This window comes from Orcinus orca, chromosome 2 (assembly GCF_937001465.1).
Source record: "Orcinus orca chromosome 2, mOrcOrc1.1, whole genome shotgun sequence".
In the NCBI taxonomy this organism is placed as follows: Eukaryota; Metazoa; Chordata; class Mammalia; order Artiodactyla; family Delphinidae; genus Orcinus; species Orcinus orca.
In genome coordinates, this window is record NC_064560.1 from 13,355,083 (window position 1) to 13,377,283 (window position 22,201).

Here is a 22,201-nt window from a genome sequence, read left to right on the forward strand (position 1 = left end):
ACCAGCCTCTCACCTCCTGCTCTGTGCCCTGGTTCCTACCAGGTACCCCTGCCATAGAGCCCTGAGCAGATTATCAATTGACTCAGCACCTCCTATATATTATACATGATACCAGGCACCAAGCACAAGCCCAGAAGAAACCAGATCTATTTCCTGCCCTCAGGCTTAAGCAGAGTTTAGGGTCTTCTCTATGCCTTTTTCAAGCACCATTTCTCCTCTGAACTATATAGCACATTCTCAACTCTTCCAAGGCTGGTATTTAACTGGTACCGTTCTAGATGCTTACAAGAGAAGTTACTTCATACCTTAAGACGCACAACGGAGGTCTTAGGGTATTTGGAACTAATTCTCCCTCTGAACTCGGGTTTAGAAGGACAGGGACTTGGGTAGGAGAGGGGGAGATAAATATTAAATAAATACATACACAAGTAATAAATTATAATTGTGAAAAGACATTGTGAGAGACTGCTGTAGGTAGACCCTTGGCCAACTCGGAGGTGAGGCAGGGTAACCTTTCATTCAGGCAAGCTGCCTAGTTAAACTCTATATAAGTTTTTTAATTTAATAGCAGTTTTATGACTGTACAAGTAATACTTTTTATTTTAAAAAAAACTGAACATGTTAAAGAATATGAAGAAGAAAAAAGTCACCTTAATCCCATATAGAGAGAGAAAAAAAACTGATTTCTATGTGTCTACATACATTGAATTTGGTTGTAGTCAGTTACATCTGTTTATTCATGGTTTCCTCCTTTGCTTTTATTTTGCAATAGCTTTTCCCTTCTGCTACCTCCCAGATCATGTAAAGAGTATTCAAGTCTTTTCCAAATTCTTTTGTGATTTCATTTTTCTTTTGTTTTTAACTCTTTAATTCAGGCAATTTCATTTTTCTGTGAGTAGCCCGTTGTTCCAACCCCATTTATTGGTCATTTTTTCTCACTGATTTGAAATGCTTTCTTTATATTATAATATTCACTTATATATGTGCATCTGTTCCTGAACACTTTTTTTCCATTTAAAATTTTTTCCAGTATCACACTGTTTTTATTAGAATTGCTTTAGACTACATTTTGATAACTGATTACTATGTGCAGCCCACACTTCAGTGTTATGTTTCACATTCTTGAAAAAAGGAGTGTCCACATAAATTATTTGGAATTCCTCTGCATGGGAGATTTGTCTTTTTCTCCCCATTTATTTACTTATACAATCATCTGTATCAGTGGGACTGATGAGTGTTTATTTTATTACTTATTTATTTATTTTGCGGTACGCGGGCCTCTCACTGTGGTGGCCTCTCCCGTTGCGAAGCACAGGCTCCGGACGCGCAGGCTCAGCGGCCATGGCCCACGGGCCTAGCCGCTCCGCGGCATGTGGGATCTTCCCAGACCGGGGAACGAACCTGTGTCCCCTGCATCAGCAGGCGGACTCTCAACCACTGCGCCACCAGGGAAGACCTCCAGGCTCATCTTGTATGTCCCCTTACCCGGCCCTAGAATGAGGCATTGGTCCAAGGATCTCTAGTTCTCCAGTTGGAGAGTGGTACTAGGAACAGAGCTTGATCTGGGCGCTCATTGTCAGTCTTTGACTTTTGATCTTTCTGTGGCCTTATGTTTAGATATATATATCTTGTAAACATCATATACCTAAGTTTTAAAAAACTGTAGTCTTGTAATCTTGCTCTTTCAATTACAGAGTTTAGACTTTTTATGTTTGCTGTGGTTGTTCATATTAGGACTCATTTTTGTAATACTATTGATTTGTCCTATTTCTGGTTTTTTGCTGGATTATTGTTTTGTTTTGTTTTCTTCCTCCTTTCCTGTCTTCTTTTGAATTGATTAACTTTGCTTATGTTCCTTTTGTCTCATTCTATTTTTCCCTCTACTTGTTTGAAAATTATATGCTGTGTGTATACTCTTTTAGTGGTTACCTCAGGTATTTTTACCTTCATTTAACTCAATAAAATCTGAAGTTAATCAACATCTTTACCTTGTTCCCAAACAATACAAGGACCTTAAGATGCTTTAAATGTGATTTCCAGCTCTCATATCATAATCTATTGTTGACCTATATTTCAATTCTAGCATATTTTCCTCACAAAAATGTAAGCACTATATTATGGTTGTGCACATTCAATGTTTACTTAGTTTTGTCCACATGTTTCTCTGTAAAAACTTTAGAACCAGTTTGTTGATATCTGCAAAATAACTTGCTAGAATTTTTATTAGGATTGCACTGAATCTATAAATCAGGTTGGGAAGAACTGATATTCTGAGAATATTGAGTTTTCCTATTCATGAACATTGAATATATCTCCATTTATTTAGATCTTCTTTGATTTCTTTCATCAGAGTTTTGTAGTTTTCCTCATGTGGGTCTTGTGCATATTTTGTTAGATTTATACCTAAGCGTTTTATTTTTTGGTCGTGAATGTAAATGGTATTATGTTTTTAATGTCAAGTTCCAGTTGTTCATTGCTGGTGTATAGAAAGCAATTGACATGTGTATTGTATCCTTGTATCTTGCAACCTTACTATAATTGCTAACTAGTTCCAAGAGATTTTTGGTTGAGTCTTTCAGATTTTCTACGTAGGCAAACATATCATCTGCAAACAAAGACAGCTTTATGTCTTCTTCCCAATCTGAATACCTTTTGTTTCATTTTCTTGCCTTATTGCATTAGTAGGACTTCTAGTACAATTTTGAAAAGGAGTGGTGCGAGGAAATATTCTTGCCTTGTTCTTGTTCTTAGTGGGAAACTTTCTACTTCCTCACCATTAAGTATAATGTTGTTAGTTTTTTGGGGTTTTGTGGGGTTTTTTTGTGGCTCTTCTTTATCAAGTTGAGGAAGTTCCCCTCTAGTCTTAGTTTGTGAATGGATGTTGGATTTTGTCAAGTGCTTTTTCTGCATCTATTGATATGATCATATAAATTTTCTTTTTAGCCTGTTGATGTGATGGCTTCCATTCATTGATTTTCAAATGTTGAACCAGCTTTGCATAGATGTCATGAATCTCACTTGGTCATGGTGCATAATTCCTTTTATACATGGTTGGTATCAATTTGCTAAAAATTTGTTGAGGATTTTTGTATCTATATTCATGAGAGATATTGGTTTGTGGTCTTCCTTTTCTGTAATGTTTTTATCTGGTTTTGGTGTTAGGGTAATGCTGGACTCATAAAATAAGTTAGGGAATATCCCTCTGCTTCTATTTTCTGGAAGAGATTGTAAAGAATTGGTATAATTTCTTCCTTAAATGTTTGGTAGCATTCACCAGTGAACTCATCTGAGCCTGATACTTTCTGTTTTGGTGGCAGATTATTAGTTATTTATTCAATTTCTCTAATAGATATATGCCTATTCAGATTATCTATTTCTCCTTACAAGAGTTTTGGTGGATTGCATCATTCAAGATTTTGGTCCCTTTAATCTATGTTATCAAATTTGTGGGCATAGATTATTTCCTAAGAGTCATTTATTATTCATTTTATGCCCATAGGATCAGTAGTGATGGCTTTTCTTTCATTTCTGACATTAGTAATTTGTGCCTTCTCTCTTTTTTATTTAGTTAGCCTGGGTAGAAGTGAAAGTGGACTGAAGCTTGGTTGATACTGAATTCTCTAAAAAGTTACATCTAGAAACAGACAACTCTTCCTCTCAGTTCAGCAAAGAAGTTATTTTTAAAAGCTAAGAAAGCTCCTTGGGTGGGAGGCTCAGAGAAGGGAGTCATCAGTACAGCCATTTTCTATGACAGAATTCCTGAAGTGTACAAAGGCTGCTGGACTGTCAGGACATGGAAAACCTGATGAGACTGGAATCATATGTCAAATTTTCCAGCATAATTTCACTGGTTACAGAATTCTAGATTGGTGATATTTTTCTTTAAATACTTTAAGTATCTTACTCCACACTTCTTGTATGCATGGTTTCTGAAAAGAAGTTGAATGTAATTCTTATCTTTGGTCTTTCATTGTACGTTTTTTTCTCCTCTTTGGCATCTTTCAAAATTTTGTCTTTGATTTTCTCCAGTTTGAATATATGCCAAAGTGTAGATTTTTTGGTATTTATCTTACTTGGTGTTATCTGAGCTTCCTGGATCTGTGGTTTGTTGTCTATCATTAATTTTGGACACTTAGTCATTTTTGCTTCAAATATTTCTGTTCTCTTCTTTCTTTCTTCTCCTTCTTATTACCATTATGCATACATTACACCTTTTGTAATTGTCCCACAGTTCTTGGATATTCTGCTCTTTTTTTTTTAAATTGGTTTTCATATTATATTTCAGTCTTGGAAATTTCTACTAACATTTCTTCGAGCTCACTGATTCTTTCCTCAGCTATGTCCAGTCTATTGATGAGTCCATCAAAAGCATTCGTCATTTCTGTTATAGTGTTTTTGATTTCTAGCATTTCCTTTTGATTCATTCTTTGAGTTTCCATCTCTCTGCTTACATTAACCATCTTCCTGCATCATGTCCATTTTTTTTCATTAGAGTCCTTAGCATATGAATCATAGTTGTTTTAAATTCCCACTCTTGTCATTCCAGCATCTCTGCCATATCTAAGTTTCGTTCTGATACATGCTCTCTCTTTTTTTTTTAAAGCCAGACATGATGTACTGGATAAAAGGAACTGAGGTAAATGGGCCTTTAGCGTGAGGTTTTATGTTTATCAGGCTAGGGGTTAGGCTGTGTTTACCGCTTGCTGTAGTTGTAGGTGTCAAAGGCAAAAATTGCCCCTGGTGTCCTTGTTTTTATCTCTGCTGCATTCCTTGGGTTTCCCTACAGACTTCTTCTTAAATAAGATCTGAGACACACAGTTCTTTCCATTGTATCCCCCCGTTATTATACAAGAGACCTACTGATGAGGTGGTAATGTGTTGGGGGAAGGGAAGCATTCTATAGTCCTGTGATTAAGTCTCAGTCTTTTATTTTTTTAATTCTTCTGAGAATAAGTATTATCTTTATTTGAAAGTATATGTTATGACCTCTAAATATAAAAAATTCAACATGAAATGATTGGAATTCATAAAAGATTTAATAATTAACAAAATCTAATTAAAATAAAATTAGAAAAATTTACATACTTAGGAATAAATATAACAGAAAGTAAAAGGACCTATGTGAAGAAAACTGTACTTTTTTATTGAAATACAGAAAACTATGAAACATCATAATAAAATAGGCTCTGAGTTAATGTAAAGACAGTTATATTCTGGAGATAACTCAAAGTCATAAAAATGTCACTTCTTCCTAAATTATGAATGTAATAAAATTCCAGTCATACATTGAGTGCTATATGATTTGCTTTTGTAACTAGTAAATTTAGTTTCAAGTTTGTATGGAAGAAAAAAATGGCTGAAAATTACCATGAAAAAAATTACAAAAAGAATTACCAAAAAACCTGAAAAAGAATAGTGAGGAGTTCCTTTCTTTCTCCAATATTAAAACATATTTAAGGGAATGTTAAAATTTTATGCTTTGTCGGTCTCAGTCTTTCAGTGAGCCTGTGACCCTGGGCTGTGATCTGTACAAGTGCTTCTCAGTTTTGTTTTGTTTTGCTTTGGTTGGTGGAGTTAGGAAGGCTACAGTTGACTGGAGTTGGGTATTTCCCTTTCCTCCCATTGGTTAGACGCTGGTAAAACCCCAGTTAGTTAAGCTTTGGTGAAATAGTTTCTCTTGAGGGCAGGCCTTGTTAGAAGAAGAACAGAATTTTCTGGGGTTTTTTCAAATGGCTCCTTTTTGCCAGAAGTAGGAGGAGACTTTTCTCCAACTTCCCTGAGAGAGCCTGGTAAGACTTTTGGAGGTAGAACTCACAGAAGTGTTGAGGCCCCCCTAATACTGGATCCCCATGGAATTTTTAACTCTTGAACTTGTCCACACTGAGCCTCCAGTACTTCATCAGTTACTGATTAGGTTTTCCTATCCTGGTACTAGTTCTTGTGGAAGCTTCTGCTCCTGGGCTTCTGCTTCTGTAAGTTGTATTCTCCGTATCTGCCCATCTGTCTCTCCAATTTTGGGAAGCAGTGGTTTGCCCTGTGACCTCATTTCTCTGGTGGATCTAAGAAGGGTTATTGATTTTGTTTGTTCAGCTTTTCCCTTTTTGTGAAGACAGAAGCGATCACTTCAAGCTCCTTACACGCTGGACTGGAAACTGGAAGTTCTTTGCATTCTTTTTTCTGTGTTTTTTGATTGTGTGCATGTTATTTAAATGGAAATGAGATATTAAAGCTATGAAAAGAATGAAGCAAGAATGCTGTTCATATTCGTTGTTATAGTTATTGTGCCTGAGTGTTACACTGAACCAAGAATTTCCTGATAGTGAAATCAAAAGAGAGAAACCTTATGGGTTACAGAGTTATCTTTCCTTGCCGAGTGAGCATACCAATTTTTGAGTCAAGACAATATTCTCCTGCTTCAAAATTCTAAAGTAAATCTACCACATGGAATAAACAAGTGGAACATTGAGCAATAGAAATATAACAGAAACAGAAAATGTTTTCATCCATCTTTGGCAGATACATATGTTACTTTATATTGCCCTTTTTCATAGTGACTTCCATTAAAGACCAACATTAATGTTTGACTCCATTAAGGCAGTTCTGAGAGGGTCTATTTTAATATGCTCCTGATGAATATTGATATAAGGTGACTCTAGCCTGGAACGTTTACAACCTTAAGGAAAGAATGGGTGGCGTGGGAATCTGTCTTTATTAAATATAACTTTTCTCACTGGGGCTTTAGTACTTGTGTTAGCTGGGACCCAATAAAGACACCACTTTTTACAACCACACTCTGAACTAACTGAAAAATAAAATATATCTGTAAGCAGATGGAGGTCACAAACATCACCTTCATTACTCATAAGGCTGATTTTGGAAAATGTGGCTTCTAGGTGTAGGCAAGGAGACTCCTCACTACTGAACCCCAGAAACAGACTGATGAACCTACGGGGTGTCGGGCAGCCCTGGACCAGGGAAGGCCCTCACAAAGGGATTGGGAGGCGCTGAGAAGAACATGTGCTCTTTTCCCAAGTGAAAGTAGAGGAGCTAAGCCAGTACATACCCACTTTTGACTTCCAGACTCCCCAGTCAGATTAGCTCGCAAGGGCAGAGAGAAGCCAAGATGTTTTGTTACTTGGATTCTTCCCCTAGGAAGGAAGCGCAAGGAGTAGGGAAGAAGCATTCCCAAAAGTGTATCTGGGTAGGTGATTCAAGGCTCTACTCTCTGGCAAGAGCTTTAAAGCAGTGGCTGCTGATTTAAGACATATTCGTAATATCAGTAATACTTGTGGATGTCACATCTGCATTTCTGTTATGAAAGTTGAGAGTTTTAAGCAGCTGGTCGCTCAGATGGAGGATGCCCACCTTGGCTTGAGCTGGTAGACAGGGAAACTTGTGAGCAAGGCCAAAATCCTCTACAAGAAGCACTGGCAGGGCTTCCCTGGTGGCGCAGTGGTCGAGAGTCCGCCTGCCGATGCAGGGCACACGGGTTCATGCCCCGGTCCAGGAAGATCCCACATGCGGCGGAGCGGCTGCGCCCGTGAGCCATGGCCGCTGAGCCTGCGCGTCCGGAGCCTGTGCTCCGCAACGGGAGAGGCCACGGCAGTGACAGGCCCGCGTACCGCAAAAAAAAAAAAAAAAAAAAAAAAAAGAAGCACTGGCAGGGGCTTGATTGGGACGACCCGCTTGTACACCATGGTGCATGAGCCAAGTGATTTGGGCCCAGAAAACAATGCATTATCTGCTTATAGAGTTGTAACAAAAGGTCAGTCATCCCCAGGGAAAGGCCAGAGTCTAAGCAGCATAAGCTCTTGGTATGAACACTGGGCTACATTGGCTGAAAAATGTACCCCTCCAGGTAACAAACACAGTGACTTCCTGAATCAAGCAAATGGGAGTTTAGCGTTCTGAAGTAAAATTCATTTTTGGGATAGTTGGAGATTTTGTGGTAAGATACATTTTATTTTAAAGGGAAAGATGAGAAATCAAGATAATAGATATGTGGGGGGAAAGTAGATATCTAGGGTCTCCTTTTTGATTTGCTGCCAAAATATTAACCAAACTGTGTCTTATTAAAGCAAGTCAGTCATTGAATGGGTTAGGCTAATTAACCACAGTCAAGTTTTAGTGACATAGCTATACCACAAACAAGCATTGGGAACTAGGCACAGTCAGTGGTCTGAGCTGTTACAGAGTTCAGCTGGGCTGTCCAGAGCAGAATTTCCATCCTTTGCAGTTTCCTTCCAAGGGTTCCACTGGGAGCTTAATAGGAGCAGCTGAAAAGTGTGCATAACTGTTAGCGCTTCCATTTCTCTCAGCAAAGGGACTTAATTAAACTCAGTTATACACATAATTCACACAGCTTTGATTGTTCTTTCAACATTGCTTTGGCTGCTAATTTGCGGCTTGCTTGGAGTGGAGGGGAAAGACTTATGCAGAATAAATATATTCAGTCTTTTTTCTTTGTTTAATAAAGATGGAGCTGATAAACACATCCAGTAGTTAGGGGAAACTGTATGTATGCCCTGGAAGAAGGGAATTTGGATAATAGTAATTTCATAAAGTTAGTGAGAGTCACTATTATTCTATACTTATTGGCCCACAACAAATTGAATTCCTTTTTCTTCATGTTTGTTGGAGGTGTCATGGGTTACAGTGTTTCAGACTCTGTATTTGATTTAAATTAGACTGAATGCTAAGGTCTTCACTAGGTAAATGCATTATAAAGGAAAGAAGAGAATTGGCGATCTCTGCTGAATTTCGGTTATCCAAAACCAGATTTCAGACCATTCATCTATTTAGAAACCATTGATAGCTCTCCACTACCCACAGAATAACTCCTATAAAAGCAAGTTTGGTGAAATTTGCTTCCATAATTTAGCCTGATTCTAACTGTCCAGAGACTAAACACTCTTATGTCTAGTCGTATTCATCTGTGGCTTTTCTTCAGACCCTGCATGTTTCCCCTTGTCTGCTGTCGTCTGCTTAATCAATTCTTTATGCTGTGTAGCACAGTGGTTACAAGCACAGCCTCTGTGTTTCAGACTTGGCTCTACTGCTTAGTAGTTGAGCAGTCTTGGACAGATTTCTTAATCTGTCAGTGCCTCAGTGTATGTATCAATAAAATGGAGCTAATAATAATATTTATTTCCTAGTGTTGCCATGAGAATGAAGTGGAATATTGCATATAAACTGCTTAAAACAGTGCTTGGCTCATAGTAAGCATGCCATAAGTATTAGCTCTGATGCTCATGGCGATGATGATGGTCATGATGATGAATGGAATGCCCTTCTCCAGCATCTACTTATTAAAAATTTTGCTCATTCTAGGTCAATTCAAATTCCACCTTCTCTAAGAAGCCATCCCTCACTTCCCCATATTTCTAGTTTATATTTATTTAAATGGACTAAAATACATGTTGAAGAGTGATGGTATATGGGAGAACATAAGTAGGACCAACTAGCTTCACGAAGAAACTGAATCTTGATTGAAATTTTCTAATGCAGTGGTCATTAACGTAAGTTAACAGAGAGAAAAATGGTCAATCTGAGTGAAGAGAAAGATGGGGTGATGTCAGATAGGAAAAAGCAGAGCATTTATGAGGAAATGTCATGGGTTTTTGTTTGGCTATACATAAAGTTACCCAAGGGAGGATGTGATTCTGATGCTGAGGAAACAGGACAGGGCTAGAGAGATTATCTCTAGTTGTGTTGTGAAATTCCAGTGAACAGACCTTCAGAGATTTTTCACTTTCTTCCATTACCTGTCTATTTTATTTTTATAAATATTTGTGTTCAGCACATTTTTCTAATAGTATCTTCTTTATATTCATAACACATTGATGTAGTTAACAGAAGGCAAATAAGATCCCTGTTTTATGGGAAGGCGACTCCAAGAAGTTAATCGAATGGCCCAGGTCTCAGACCGTTAGAAGGGATGCCAGAGTGTCCTTTACTAGGTCATTGATGATCATATGAAATAGTATGGTCCTGATACAGACAGTGTGGTACTCTATTCAGTTCTAGTGTGCTGAATACACCATGCTGTGGGCTGCAGTAATGCAGCTATGTTTTTCTTTGGATTACCTGTAGTACCTCAACTGCATGTTCTGCACTCATTATAGTGGGATTCCTGTCGTGTCCCAACACTTTTTCAGGCCTGAGAAGGTAAAGCCTCATTATAGCCAGAATGACTTGGTCCCACTCAACTGTAGGCAATGAGGCTAAGAGAGCTCTTACTGAATTCTCTAGTTAATCCCTGTAAGTCAGACATATTTAGTGGATTTACCCATCTGCTGCTAAGATATAGAATTAGTCTTCTACAAGGTCACGTATATATGGGCGCTCTGGACACACACAAGCCTATTCTTGCTGTGTTCTTGCTCCCCTCTTGAGTTTCTTATTTGCACAAGGACCTGAGGCTTCCCTGAATCTCGTAGCAGTTGACCAAGGTACTGTTCCTAGCCTTTACCATCACTGTTCTCAGAGATTACATCCCCCAGGAACTGGCTGAGGTTTTGTTCTTAACTAGATATCCCACTAGTAACCATGGTACCATTGCCATTCTCTGTCTACTGAGTTTGGCCACCTGCGCAAGCCACAGATTAGTCCTGGGGTTACTACACACATTGGACTCTGTCCACCAGGGGTCAATCCTATTCCTAGGTAACTTTTCTATAGACGATCTCTGCCCATTGCAGACTAGCCTGCTGGAGAGATCCCACTACACTCGTAGCTTGTGTTTATACCCAAGACTCTTGAGCTGAATTTACCCCAGACCCTGAGTGTCCCTCTAAAAAATATGTGGAAAGAAAATGAGGTATTCCTCTGTAGGCCGGTTGAATATTTAGCAGGAGTCTGCCTCACTTTCAAACCACCCTTATTTTATTTTAACTTTTCTTTAATAAGGATATATAATAATTTTTAAAGTATTTTAGATGTCATTGTTAGTAGCTTTGAAAAAAAAAACCTTCAATTTTCTATATTCCAAGTGTCTCCAGTTTTCCACAACTGTCATTGAAATCTCTTTCTGATGGTCTTTCATTCTTATTGTTGTCATGGTTGTTTTTAAGTGTGTCCCTTCAGCCATGTGTATTGTACAACCAAGCTTAATAGTTAGACTGAAGTTCTAGGCTTTGAGCCCCCCAGTTTGCTCAATCAAGACCGAAAGAGCCGACACAAGAGCTGATGTATGCAAGGGGTGGATGTCCCCACTGGGAGCATCCCAGTTAGGGACAATGACTTTTTGCTTGAGGAATTGCTGATTCAAATGTGTGTGAGTTAGGCAGGGAGTTGATTGCACTTGCAATGCAATGCTCAATAAACATTGCCATTGGAACTTCCCTGGTGGTCCAGTGGTAAAGAATCCACCTTCCAATGCAGGGGACGAGGGTTCGATCCCTGGTTGGGGAACTAAGATCCCACATGCCACGGGGTAACTAAGCCTGCACGCCACAACTACTGAGCTCGCACGCCTCAATGAGAGCGCCCACGTGCTGCAAACGACAGAGACCACGCACTCTGGAGCCCCTGCGCCACAGCTAGAGAGAAGCCTGCACACCACAAGCCTGCAGGCCACAACTAGAGAGAAGCCTGCACACCACAACAAAGAGCCCATGCTGTAGCAAAAGATCCTGAATGCCTCAACGAAGACCCCGCGTGCCTCAGCTAAGACCCAACGCAGCCAAAAAAATAAATAAATAAACAAATATTAAAAAAAAAATGGCCATCACCTTTCCCAGCATTGTTATCATTGTCATCGTGAGCTGATACTCTTTAGGAACAAGCCTACACTTCTGTGGATATGCGTTTTCGGAATACATTCTCTGTGCATAAAGTGCTGTAAGATGGGGTGGAATAACTTTGTAAAAGTGAATGAGTTTTCATTTTCTAAAAAATATTTTCTTTTATTTATTTATTGGCTGTGTTGGGTCTTCGTTGTGGTGTGCGGTCTTCTCGTTGTGGTGGCTTCTCTTGTTGTGGAGCACGGGCTCTAGGTGTGCGGGCTTCAGTAGTTGTGGCACATGGGCTCAGTGATTCACAAGCTCTAGAGTGCAGGCTCCGTAGTTGTGGTGCACAGGCTTAGTTGCACAGCACGTGGGATCTTCCCAGACCAGGGCTTGAACCCGTGTCCCCTGCATTGGTGGGCGGATTCTTAACCACTGTGCCACCAGGGAAGTCCGAGTTTTAATTTCTTATGTTCAGCTTTGGTTCAGAGGATATGTGAAGCAAACAACATGGTAGAAGGTGTCAGTTCAATATAGCAGAGGTGCACTATGTGAAGAAATGGTAAAGGTCAGGGAAGTCAACTGAGATCAGGGAGGGAGCCAGGAACTCCACTGACTAATCAATCAATTGATTGTTTAGAGCCTTGTACGCTTGGTGAGAGGAAAGTGATATGAAGGAAGCCTTTACATAAGGTTTTTGAGGAAGGGGGTGTCATGACCACATTTTTGTCCTAACAGGCTCCTTCTGTCTGCTGTGAAGAGAATGGACTGTAAGGGCCAAGAGGGGAAGCCAGGGGGCCCCGTGAGGTGCTGTCGATGTAGCGCAGGGGCAAGATGGCTGTGGCTATGTTTGGAAGGTAGGTGTGGAGATAGTAAAATGTTGTATCAAACAAACACTGAAGAGTAATTCATACAAATGATTAACTTAGCATAAGTGCTAAAAAATAAAAATGTTAAAATGCTAAAAATTAAACATATTAGGAAAAAGAATTTATGATAATATGGCAAAGAATGAGTAGCCTAATATCAATACATAAGGAACTCATTACATGATAGGAAAACATAAAGTCTGTAATAAAGTGTCCACTCTGCTTGCCTTTGAGAGCTGATTGATTGATACTTATTCACAAACTTCGTAACAGATTCTGGACAAGTATGTTGACTTGGGACTTCTCTGGTGGCACAGTGGTTAAGAATCTGCCTGCCAGTGCAGGGGACACGGGTTCGAGCCCTGGTCCGGGAAGATCCCACATGCTGTGGAGCAACCCAGCCCGTGCACCACAACTACTGAGCCTGCGCTCTAGAGCCCATGAGCCACAACTACTGCAGCTCGCGTGCCTAGAGCCCGTGCTCCGCCATAGGAGAGGCCACCGCAACAAGAAGCCCACGCACCACAACAAAGAGTAGCCCCTACTCGCCGCAACTATAGAGCGCCCATGCACAGCAACCAAGACCCAACACAGCCAAAAGTAAATAAATAAATAAATATATTAAAAACTAAATAAAATAAAATTTAAAAATCTAGTGCCATCCAGAGAGAAAAGAAAAACTTTTTCAAAGTGGATGGAATTCATTCACTGGACCAGAAAGGGTCACTATTTCTGAGAGTCAGAGCAGTTCCAAATACTTGAGTTAAAAAACATAGGGCTCCCCTGGTGGCGCAGTGGTTGAGAGTCCGCCTGCCGATGCAGGGGACGCGGGTTCATGCCCCGGTCCGGGAAGATCCCACATGCCGCAGAGCGGCTGGGCCCGTGAGCCATGGCCGCTGAGCCTGCACATCCGGAGCCTGTGCTCCGCAGCGGGAGAGGCCACAACAGTGAGAGGCCCGCGTACTGCAAAAAAACCCCAAAAAACCCCCCATAAATAACGTGTTTTAATATAATCTAGATGGTATAAATTGAAATTTTCATCTAGCTTTTATTGTTGTCGTTTAAAAATATTACCAATAAAATGTAAATTGGTGCAGCAACTATTAAAAAGTGTGGAGTTTCCTCAAAAAATTAAAAATAGAACTTCCATGTGATCCAGCAATTCCACTTCTGGGTATTTTTCTGAAGAAAACAAAAACATGAATTCAGAAAGATGTATGCACTTCTAGGTTCATTGCAACATTACTTGCAATAGCCAAGATATGGCAGCAACCTAAGTGTCCATCAACAGATGAATGGATAGAGAGTTGTGGTATATATAAAATATATGCAATGGAATACGCCTCAGCCATAAAAAGGGATGAAATCTTGCCATTTTCCACAACATGGATGGACCTAGAGACTATTAGGCTGAGTGAGATTAGTCAGACAGAGAAAGACAAATACTGTATGATTTCATTTATGTGTGAAACAAAACAAATGAACAAACAATAAAACAGAAGCAGACTCAACCACTCGAACTGGTGGTTGCCAGAGGGGTGCAAGTGATGAGTGAAACAGGTGAGGGAGACTAAGACATAGGAACTTCCAGTTATAAAATCAACAGGTCAGGGGGCTGTAATGAACAGTGTAGGGAATAGAGTCAATAATACTGTAAGAACTGTATCTGGTGACACATAGTAACTAGACCTGCAGGGGTGATCATTTTGTCATGTGTAAAAGCAGTGGGTCACTATGCTGTACACCTGAAACCAATATAAGATTGTAAGTCAACTACGCTTCAATAAAAAAAATTCTCAGTGGAATATTTTATATGTGAAGAATGTAGAAAACTGAGGAGAAAGGCAGGCCAGTGTTGCTGGGCCTCAACTAGGGGCAGGACGGGCGGACGGGCGCCGTTCAGTGGACGCGGGCTGGAGTGGGAGATGGGGGTGGCGGGGATGGGTGGGTGGGGTGTGGTCAACAGAGAGAAATGACAGAAGTCACGAGATAGCTGCCCGGACGAGGCTATAAGCTCTGGGGAAACACCCCTAACTGCTCCCAGAAATCCTCTCAGGAGATTTACTAGAGGGTGTATTGTCTTGTTACCCTAATACATTTCCCACCCAAACAATTATTATTCTGCAAAGCAGAGTAAAACACCCCTGAAAATAAAGGTCATATTTACAGAAGCTCGAGCCGGAAAACCAACCAAAGTAGATGGCTTGTTCACCTCTACGGACAACTCAAGGGCGTAATTCATACCGACAGCGTCTGAGACTGCCCGGTTACAAAGGCCTTCTTCACACTTCAGAAAGAGCCAGGAGACGCGCCCAGTACAGAATCCATTCACGAGTCCAGGGGCAGGTAGAAAGCCATCATCAAATCCTCCCCGGCCCCCCCGGCAGCTCCACTTACTAGATGTATGAGCACTGCGGCAACCTTGTTCTCAGCTTTGTATTGTGAATAGTACATTTAAAAATAAATATTTAGTGCTCAGAGCGCTGCTTCAAAAATCTGTATTATAATTAAATGAGCTATTGAGAAAAGAGGTAGCAGCTTGCAGAGTCACTCTAAAAAAACCCAGTGAAGACTATGTATAAACACACACACACACACACATATAAGATAGTGCAAAATCTGTATTGGTGACGGAGTGAGGAGAGATGGAATCATACAGTTTGAGCATTAAGACTGAATCTCTTTTTTTTTTTTTTTTTTTTGCGGTACGCGGGCCTCTCACTGTTGTGGCCTCTCCCGTTGCAGAGCACAGGCTCCGGACGCGCAGGCTCAGCGGCCATGGCTCACGGGCGCAGCCGCTCCGCGGCATGTGGGATCTTCCCGGACCGGGGCATGAACCCGTGTCCCCTGCATCGGCAGGCGGACTCTCGACCACTGCGCCACCAGGGAAGCCCCAAGACTGCGTCTATTAAATCCTCCTGCAAATCTGCTCTCATCCTCGTGGAGAAAATCAGAATGAACTACGATCACTGGTGTTTCGTTTTGTGTTCTTTCTTTTGAGTGGTGTTTCTCAGTTGGTTTGCCATCACAAAGAACTGAGGTAGGAACCAAGCTGCCTTTGAAGACACGAGCACAGTGCTGGCGGTAAAGCGGAGACCTGGGCTGAGGCAGGACCATGAAGTCCACCTAGTGTTTATGCCAAGACATGCTCTCTAGGAAGACGCCAGATTTGGACCACTGCCTGGTGCAGCATGCTCTTTCTCTTCCCTGACCTGTGACGCGCCAAAGAAACAGACCCTGGGTGATTTTTTCAAAGTGTTGAAATGATACTGCAAAGCCCTTATGATTGCTGGGGATGCTGGGATAGTGGGAATTGGGGATAATTGGGGAATTAGTGGGAACCAGGGATGACGCTGGGAAGAGGCAGGGACCGCTCTGGATACTACCAGGGAACCAGCCTTCGGGGCGGTGGGTGTCCCTGCAGCGCCCCCTCTGTGCCCTCAGCGCCCGGCCGCCAACACTGCCAGGCCCAGGCTGCTGTCCCCTGCTGCTGAATGGGCTGCATTGCACTTGATTCATGTCTGGAGCAGCTCCATTGATCTGCGTCCAACTGCAAAGGAGACTGAGAACATGGAGATCCAGACTTTTCAGCCATGTTTTCCCCACGATGCTCACAAGGTAGGGAATTCCTCGCCCAGAGGGATTCGGATGCTGGGCTATAAAAAACAAAAACCACCTCCCCAAAATGTCATGAGACCCCCAAGGCTTAAGATGCAGCCTGCGGTTGATCAGTTAATTGCTGCCAAACTCACAATATGGCAGAAGTTCCCATCAAACTGTGTTCAAATTCTGCGATTGCCAGTGAAGAAAAACCCCAATCTACAGTCCGAAAGGACAAGACTTTTCGTTAATTCTGCACTGGTGTTCAAGAAGCCGTGCGCCTTCAGGCCAACAAGTGACACTTGAGCTTTTTTTTTTTCTCGCGACTTCCTTCTGTGAGTGACTCTGTGGATCCAGGGCCACGAACAGCTGTGCCCCCTTGCTGGCTGTTGCCACGAGGGAGGGCGTCCCCTCCGCCACACACCCTGCAAATCAGCCTCTGAGCAAGTTCCACTCGGTTCTTACGGCAAAGGAGAAGCTCATTAAAAAGCCAAACTAAAAGACCATAGATGTTTCCTTCCATCTTCACGTTCTGTAGAACAGACATGTATGTGGATGTTTGCGTGATTTGCAAGAGAAAGAAATCCTTCAGCAGAGTGACCAGCTAAGCGTTGCCCACCTGTGAACCAACCCACGTACAATGCAGAAAATGAGGACACGCTAAATAAATCTGGAGTGTTCCAAACTGCGTCTGTGCCTATCTCATAAAGATTTAAATGGGAGAAGAAAGGGAAAATAAAGAAAAGAAAAAGTATGACTGTATGACTCGGGAGAAAGGTAAACTGTTTAAGCTGTCTGGCATTTGATACCGTGGGTGATATCTTGCCAAGGGTATCTGTCAGAGATTTTTTTTTTTTTTCAATGAAAGTGCGTATCTGGCAACCTTCCCACGATTTGTGGAATGCATCTAGGGCACCGTCTCTGCAATGGGTGGTCAGCCAGCTCTCCTAAAGTTTCACTTGGCAGTTGCTTTTTAACAAAATCTAAGTCCCAGTAAGGCCTCCCGGACCTTTCATGTGTTTTCTCTTTGCGGCTGCTCACAGCTGACTCAAGTCGGTGGTCACTTAAAGTCTGTTTTCCTTGTTATTTACCAAAGCGTTGGAGATGTGTCTTGCAGATGGCAGATTGTTTTAATGTTGGCTTATAACAAGTCATGTCAATCTGTTTGCACTTCAGATATCCTGAGTGCCAATTGAGCTAGAGAAGAGTTAATTCTTGGGATGAGAAGTCTTTATGATATTTTAGAGAAGGAAAAAATAATACATATACATGTGTATATATATATATGTAAATACACACACACACACACACACATATATTGGTCTTAAGAAAACCCATGCTTTCAAAAAACAGGAAGTGTGCTCTTCAGAACACAGCAGTTGGGAGATAAAACTAGAATAATTCAGTTTAGCTACTTAGGCCTGGGGTTCCTCAACAGACATGATAATAGAATGTAAATATTGATATCCAGCTGTCAGCCCATTGGCCTTCCTCACAGAGGTTAGGAGAACTTGGCTTCCCTTGCTGAGAGCTGGCTAAGGACAGGCGGGAAATTCAGACAAGAATATATTTATCAGATTTTTCCTTCTAAGTTTGAGGCTTTAAAAAAACACCACAGAGGAAACGCAGGGCTTCCTCTCCAATGGGTCTTTCTTGCTCCGCTCTTACCTTTCCACCTTTCCCACCTGTCACAGTTCCAAGGGACCAAGAGGTTGGATCCTTCTGAGCACTTTTCTAATGGGTTAAATTAGACCTGGATGGGTAGTACCTGACCTGACTTATCTATAAGGCGTAGAGCTTGGCCTTGAGAGCTGCATGCTTGCCACTAACCTCCTCGCCTCCCACTGGGTCCCCCTGCCTTTGCTTTCAGCCCACTTGGGTCTACCTTCCCCTTTTACAGCCTGAGTGAGTCTGGCAGCCTGGATTTAAAGCTCTCCAACTGGGACCCACTGCTTAGTGGAGTCTTTTCATTTGGTTTGCCCTCTGGCAGTATTCAAGTAAAGAAAACATCAGGTAATGGTAAATGCTACGATGGAATAAAACACGATAGAGGGAGAAAATGACTGGGGCTACTCTTATAGGGTCAGGAAGAGCCTCGCTAAGAAAGGTGACATTTTCACAGAGATCCGAGTGAGAAGAAGTGGCCAGCCTTGTGCAGATCTGAGAGAAGTCCAGGCAGAAGGAATAGCAAAAACACCGAAAGCAGCTCCTTGGAGAACATTGGAGCCTCGGGGAAGGAAGAAGGACTGGGGTCTGTCAGGCAGTGGTGGAGCCTTGAAGTCTATGTGATCTTCTATCATCATGATGGTAGAGTTTGAAATGGGGGTGGGGGAGGTGGGGGTGGTTATACTCTGGTGTACAGTTTTGAAATATCTCCTTGGCTGCTATGCAGAGAATGAATTACGTATGTGTGGGCAGAGGGAGTGGAAGCAATGATCTCAGTGACCAGCCTGTCACAGTCCAGGAAAACGATGCTTCTGGCTTAGGCTTAGAGAGTCTCAGTACAGTGGGGACAATGGATGGATCTGGGGTGTGGTTTGGAGGTAGAGTTGACAGACTTTGCTGATGAGTCGGAGGTGAGGGAGAGGACTGTGTGAAGATGGAGGGTTTTTTGGCTTGAGCAACTGGGGAGATGGCAGTGCCATCTGTTAAGGCCAGGAAGATTCGAGAAAGAGCGGATCTGTAGAGGGGGACACAAAGAGTCGTGTCCTGATGCGGCCATGGGAGCTGTGGGATGGCTATCAGAAACCAAAGTGGAGGTGTTAGGCAGGCAATTAGATGTGCTAGCCTAGAGTTTATGTCAGGAATTCCACGTTAGATTGGAACTAGAATGTAAACTTAAAAAGTAAAATGAAAAATTGCTGAAAGAAAACTAATATGGCTATTGTTATAATCTTAGAGTATTATATAAATACTGTTTCAAATCATAAAAGACTAACAGATTTGACTATATACAATTTTTTGAGGTATAATTGACATATAACATTAAATTAGTTTCAGGTGTACAGCATAATGATTTGATATTTGTACATATTGCAAAATGCAATCACCATGACAATAAATCTAGTTAACATTGGTCACCTTACATAATCACAAAATTGTTTTTCTTGTGATGAGAACCTTAAGATCTACTCTCTCAGCGACTTTCAAATATGCAATATAGTATTATTAACCATATTCACCATGCTGTACATCCCCATGATTTATTTATTTTATTTATTTATTTTAAAAAAATTTATGTATTTATTCTTATTTATTTTTTGGCTGTGTTGGGTCTTCGTTGCTGTACACAGGCTTTCTCTAGTTGTGGTGAGCAGGGGCTACTCTTTGATGCGGTGCGTGGGCTTCTCATTGTGGTGGCTTCTCTTGTTGCGGCGCATGGGCTCTAGGTTTGCGGGCTTCAGTAGTTGTGGCTCACAGGCTCTAGAGCGCAGGCTCAGTAGTTGTGGTGCACGGGCTTAGTTGCTCTGCGCATGTGGGACCTTCCCGGACCAGGGCTCGAACCCATGTCCCCTGCATTGGCCGGCGGATTCTTAACAACTGTGCCACCAGTGAAGTCCCGATTTATTTATTTTATAACTGGGGGTTTGTACCTTTTGGCCTCCTTCACCCATTTCACCCTCCCACCAGCCCCCACCCCTGGCAAACACCAGTCTGTTCTCTGTACATGTGAGCTTGTTTTTTGTTGTTGTTTTTAAGTGATATATGGTATTTGTCTTTCTCTGACTTATTTTACTTACCATAGTGCCCTCAAGGTCCATCCATGTCATAAATGGCAAGATTTCATTCTTTTATATAGCTGAATAATATTCCATTGTATAATATATACCCTATCTATTCATCCACTGGTGGACATTTAGGTTGCTTCCATATCCTGGCTTTTCTAAATAATGCTGCAATGAACATGGGGGTGCCTATATCTCTTCAAGTTAGTTATTTTGTTTTCTTTGGATAAATATCCAGAAATGGAATTACTGAATCATATGATAGTTTATTTTTAATTTATTGAGGAACCTTCATACTGTTTTCCATAGTGGCTGTACCAATTTACATTCCCACAGTGCACAGCATTCCCTTTTCTCCACATTCTCACCAGCACTTGTTATTTCTGCCTTTCAGCCATTCTGACAGGTGTGAGGTGATATCTCATTATGGTTTTGATTTGCATTTCCCTGATGATTAGTGATGTTGAGCCCCTTTTCATGTACCTGTCGGCCATCTGTATGGCTTCTTTGGAAAAATGTGTATTCAGATCCTTTGCCCTTTTTTAATTGGATTGTTTGGGGGTTTTTGGTATTGAGTTGTATGCATTCTTTATGTATTTTGGATATTAACTGCTTATCAGACACATGATTTGCAAATATATTCTCTCATCTGGTAGATTTTCTTTTTATTTTATTGATGGTTTCCTTTGTTATGCAGAAGCTTTTTAGTTTGATGTGGTTCCACTGGTTTATTTTTACTTTTTTGCCTTTGCTTTTAGTGTTAGATCCAAAAAATCATCACCAAGACCCATGTCAAGGAGCTTACCACCTAGGTTTTCCTCTAGAAGTTTTGTGGTTTCAGGGCTTACATTGTAGTCTTTAATCCATTTTGAGTTGATTTTTGTGTATGGTGTAAGATAGTGGTCTGGTTTCATTCTTTTGCATGTGGCTGTCCAATTTTCCCAACACCATTTATTGAAGAGACTGTTCTTTCCCTATTGTATATTCTTGGCTCCTTTGTTGTAAATTAATTGATCATATATGTGTGCTTTTATTTCTAGGCTGTCTGTTCTGTTCCATTGATCTATGTGTCTGTTTTTATGCCAATACCACACTGTTTTGATTATTATAGCTTTGTAATATAGTTTGAAATCTAGGCACATGATGGCTCCAGCTTTGTTTTTTCTCAAGTTTGCCTTGGCTATTCAGGTTCTTTTGTGGTTCCATACAAATTTTAGGATTGTTTGTTCTAGTTCTATGAAAAAAGCCATTGGAATTTTGATAGGGATGGCATTGAATCTGTGGATTGCTTTGGATAGTATGGACATTTTAACAATATTAATTCTTTCAATCTCTGAGCATGGGAATTTATTTGTGTCTTCTTCAGTTTCTTTCATTAATGTCTTAGAGTTTTCAGTGTACAGGTCTTTTACTATCTTGTTAAATTTATTCCTAGGTATTTTTTATGTAATTGTAAGTGGGATTATTATTTTAATTTCTCTTTCTGGTAGTTCATTATTAGTATATAGAAATGCAACAGATTTTTGTATATTGATTTTATAGCCTGCAAATTTACTGAATTCATTTATTGGTTCCAACAGTGTTTTGGTGGGGTCTTCAGGGTTTTTTATATGCAGTATCATGTCTTCTGGAAATAGTGACAGTTTTACTTTTTCCTGTTTAATTTGGATGCCTTTTACTTCTTTTTCTTGTCTGACTGCTCTGGCTAGAACTTCCAATACTATGTTGAATAAAAGTGGCAAGAGTGGCATCCTTGTGTTCCTGATCTTAGAGGAAATGCTTTCTGTTTTCACCACTGAGTATGATGTTAACTGTGGGTTTGTCATATATGGCCTTTGTTACATTGAGGTATGTTCCCTCTATACTCACTTTGTTGAGAGGTTTTTTTTTTCTCATAAATGAATGCTGAATTTTGTCAAATACTTTTTCTACATCTATTGAGATGATCATATGATTTTTATTATTTGTTCTGTTAATGTGGTGTATCACGTTGATTGATGTCTGAATGTTGAACCATCATTGCATCCCTGGAATAAATCCCACCTGATCATAATATATGATCCTTTTAATGTACTGTTGAATTCTGTTTGCTAATATTTTGCTGAGGATTTTTTCATCTCTGTTCATCGTGGATATTGGCTTGAAAATTTCTTTTTTTCTGTGACATCTTTGTCTGGTTTTGATATCTGAGTGATGTTGGCCTTGTGAAACGAATGCGGAAGTGTTCCCTCCTCTTCTGTTTTTTTTGGAAGAGTTCGAAAAGGATTGGTATTAATTCTTC

The 22,201-nt window shown here is 40.8% G+C and overlaps 1 protein-coding gene across 1 annotated transcript in view; it reads left to right on the forward strand.

Annotated features, from left to right (window-relative positions):
- LOC117197043 (uncharacterized) overlaps window positions 1-22,201 on the forward strand; it is a 157,299-nt gene that overhangs the window by 77,149 nt on the left and 57,949 nt on the right. The window lies entirely within an intron of this gene.